Raw genomic sequence first — 4,619 nt, forward strand, 5'->3', positions numbered from 1 at the left:
GTGTTCTAAATTTCATTGTTCTACGTCCAGATAACTCCTTATGGATATTTGGCGAGATACATGTCCACCATGCATTGACCCTGATAGTACTCGACCAGATCATCGCGGGGGTTATAGTGCCCCTCCATTTCAAACACATTCTAGGTACTTCTATGCTCCCTTAGGTGAAAATTGCTGTGGGCATCACTTTGTCACATTATTCTATCAACAGCATCACCCATTTCCACATTGTCAAGAGTGTGCACGGCTTGTATTAGAAGAAGCTTCACATATTTGTTGGATATGCCGCTCTTACTTCAGACGATATGGCACGGGCTTAATGAAGCAAATTGTGGGAGTTACACCCCAACGCCATAATCTTCTTAATGTGAGAATACCAGAGAGAGGACCAAATCAACGTAGATTACCTGAGGAGGTTCAAGCACAACAATGGAGGGATACAAGCTTAAATGACTTGCAACCACCGATCTTGCAAGCCCTCCTTCCCCAAGCCTCCACATGTCAATATTGGATCAATATGAGTACCTACATTGCGCAGTTCCAAAATCAAAACTGTCTGATTAACCTTCCCATAGAACCAATGCCATACTTTAGTGAGGAAGCACTCCTTCCTCTACCACCTTCTCCAGCGACAGGTTTTTGTGAGGGGTTGTCTCTGCATCCTGAGGAAATTGATACCATCTTTCCAGCAGACGAGGACACGGATCCACCACCAGCGCAAGGGTAAGTTCAACGACTCCATAATAAGATCGACAAGCCAGGGCACTTTTCTCCCATTGGGTTTTTCCCCTCGGCTATATTCGGTGTTTGACACCAATGTCAAATTTTATTTTTTTCTTTTCTTTTCTTGTTTGTTAATAAAAATTTTGCAGAAATCTCCGTAAAAAACAAGAGCATCAAACACGCCCCAATAGTCCACCTATCGTGCAAACAAATTAGGAAGGGGGGAGACATGCTACGCTTACAAAGATCAAGGAGGAGCAATCTGCACAAAATCAGCAATGCATCAATGCAAACAAACAACATCAACAGGGCACTACAACAGGTGTATTCAAATCTTAATCTTTACTTCTTTTTGTGCTCTTATCTTTCGAATATATGGTTTGCATGTTCACACAATGTTGGCTGCTTGAAGTTTTTGATTAGTTGTTAAAATATGGTGAGTGAATTCTAGAGTCTTAGAAGACTTAGGAAAAGATATTTCTATCTAAAGACAGTGTAGGATATATACCAATGGAATATGCCAAGTTCTTATGCTTTCAAGGTATATTAGTTATCCCTAGTGGTAGCTACCTCTTAGATATGAGCTAGGTGCTCGGAGTAATAAAAATTTATAAAAAAAATCATACCCTAAAAAATATATATATCCAAAGTAAATTGAGACATGACGTGTCTACAGCCATGAGAAATGCTTGGTAGGACCTGGGGTTGTCTTAGCACCTTGGGGCCGATGCCTTGGTTTCCATGGGGTGAACACTGATGTCTAAAAGCTTCAGAAAAAGACCTTTGAGGAATCTATCGCCTTGATGGATGTTGGTAGGACTCTAGGGTACACTATGGGCCCTCGAGACCGATGCCCTCATCTTCATGGGGTACTCCTTAGGTCATAAAAAAAGAAAAAGGGTCTGTCACCTTTGAGATACTTAGCGGTCCTTAGATTCTCTTGGTGGAGGTCTCTTGGCCATTGCTTGGGTCTCTTTGGGATGGAACCTTAATCTTTATCACCTTCTACACACACATCAAAAAAAAAAAGAGAGTTCCAATCACCTTTGCTCATATTTAGGAGTAGGTTTGCCACTTAGGAATAACTTACATACTTGTAGGACATTGAGACTGCGGTCATAACCGGCGGTGTACAAAGCACACTTGCCTTTGCATAGCACTATCTACCACTTAAGTCTCACTTTGCCTAGACTTTACTCACCTATTTTAGTACTCATTAAAACTTTAATCAGCCTTGCACTTATATGCTCACGTGTGAAATTATCATTGTTGGTTTTTCTTTTCTTTTCTTTTCTTTTTTTCAATAAAAGACTTTACTTGTATCCATTGTTTTTTTTGTTGCAGCTCTTGCTACTACCGCGCTCAAGGACGTGCGCAAAATAGGAAGGGGGGAGTGTTGCATGACAAATGAAGATCAATACAAGGATGCAACAAAAAAGATACTTAGGGCTCTTGTAAAGAGTTCCACTTTGTAGATGAATGTGGGAGAGGGCTTGACAATAATCCCACATGGGAACTTTTGGGAGTTCTAGAATTTTTGTATAAAAGGTGGCTCATTTGAGAGCATGGACACATTGGGCAAACTCATGTTTGAGCTCTCTTGAGACTAGCTCTCCCTCTTCTTCCATAGAGGTGCAAGCTCTTCTCTCTCCCCATCTACATTGTTGTAAGTTCTATTCTTTTGTTAATTCAATGCAATGAGTTGATATTTGTCTCTCTTCTCATGTCAATTCTCTTGTATGCATGTTTCTTATTGAGAGCTTCAAGGATTGTGTGCATGCTAGGGAAATGAGTATTTGAGAATGAAGAATGCTTTGATCTTGTGTGAGCAATAGCTAAGCTTTCTTCTTGTTTGGATGTATGGATGAGTGGAATGTAGAGTTGAGTGAGCAATAGCAAGATTGAGCTTGTGTGTGTGTTAAGTCTGTCATTAGTAGTAGTTTTCTTAGCATTCTCTCCATCAAATGGATAAGCTTTTGTGCACCGGTACGGGTTGAATCCCTAGCTCCGAAAGGGATGCAAATCCCATTGGATTGAGCTAAGTGTGGATCATACTACTCTTGCTACAAGTGAGAGAGTTTTTCCGTCTCTCCAACGATCCATGCTGACTCTTTTTGCTTACGATAGCTTTGATACCATGTGAGGGAAAAGGATAAAAAGATCGGATGTATGAGAGACCAGAGCAAATAAATACAACATGGAAGAGATGAGTGAGTGTATTTATATACTCATGAATGAAATCCAATACAAAGTCCCTCTGATGTGAGGTGAGGCATGGTCGGTGTTGAATGAGCAGAGAGGGCTACTGTCCCTACGATGTGTAGCAAAGAGGGATGCTATCCCAAAGTTGTCTATCTCAGAGGGTTGTTGTCCCTATGATGTGTAGTAGAGAGACTATCCCAAATCTGAGATATAGATGTAAAACGCTGAAATACTGTAAACATAGGCTGCTGCCTGCAAAGGTGTACTAAGTTGGTGAAAGCATGAAAGGGTGTCTAAAAAAGTACTCTTTTTGACCAAGGAAAAATTGGTACTAATTTTGTACTTGTGAGTGAATTAATTTTGTTGCATGTTAAACTAGAGTACTTTTTAGGTTTGGCTACGTTGGATGCAATGTTTTGCAAAAGAAAATTATTAAAGAAACATTCTCACATATGATATTATTACTCTTGAATTTTTGCACTATTTTGGCCAATAGTATATACACCCTTTCATGCTTTTACTAATCGGCCAATAGTACTACTCTAGAGTATGAGAAGCACAAGTGCTGTAGATCTAGAGATGTGGGCCAACAATGGCAGGTAGAGAGTGCTGCATTTGCAGAAGCTAACAGTAGCAACATAAGTATAACGATGAGTAACTTATTGATGTTGATGTGCTGGCAGTAGCAGAAATAGCAGCAGCATACAGAGAATAATGATGAACAGTGTGTTGATGATGTTGATGTGCCGACAGTAGTGAAAACATCAGCAGGGAAAAACAATGATCTTCTGATTATTGTTTCTTGTTGCTGAATAATGAGGCTTTTTGTATATATATGTTGAAGGGGCTCTAGTTCGCGGCTAGGGACAGCGAGCAGAAAAAGACAAATAAATGCCAAAATCTCACCCTTTTGGGGTAGATAAAATATCAGTTTGGGTATATTTTTACACACCCTTCTACCTCACCAGCTAATCCCCTAGATGCACAGCTTACTATAGCTAGCTCCTATGTGACTCTATCTGTCTCTAAATCCTCTCAACAAAAGATGCATGTTTTAGCTATGAGTTAGCTCTGACTCCCATAATATCAAAAATACACTCACAGTTGTTCTATCTCAATAAAATCAATCAAAACAACTCAAACCAAGCTTTACATCACAAATTCTCATCAATCACAACACAAATGTTCAAGCTTTGAACTCTCAGCTCTCTTTGCAAAAAAAATACAGACTTTGTCTCAACACCCCTAAGACATGGGTTCAAGCATGATAGAAAAACACACACTAGAAAACTTGAGGATCCTTCACAGGCAGACCCAACAACTACTCTCCCAAAGCTTCCACTTCACCCTCAAACTCACACTACAATGAATTAACAACCACAAGTTGTAGGTCTTCCTAAACAAATGCAAACCCACACTCAGTTGACTAACAGCAGCTACAATTAAATGAAAATTGGACTAAGTAATGTCTCTAATAGATTCGCCATACAGAAATCATTGGAAATCCACCTCCTATCTGATTCTCTAGTCCACGATAAAACCTCTACTCTGGCTTAACCAATTTCACCTCTGCTACACTTAATTTCACTTTTGCAACCTTCAAAAACTGTTAAGACCTTTTGTCTACAGGTAGTCTCTTCACTGTAGTGACTTTACACACTCTCTTCAATCACTCTTCACTCTCTTGCTTCTCT

Source organism: Cibotium barometz, chromosome 58 (assembly GCF_041138505.1).
Source record: "Cibotium barometz isolate CiBa-2024 chromosome 58, ASM4113850v1, whole genome shotgun sequence".
Taxonomy (NCBI): domain Eukaryota; kingdom Viridiplantae; phylum Streptophyta; class Polypodiopsida; order Cyatheales; family Cibotiaceae; genus Cibotium; species Cibotium barometz.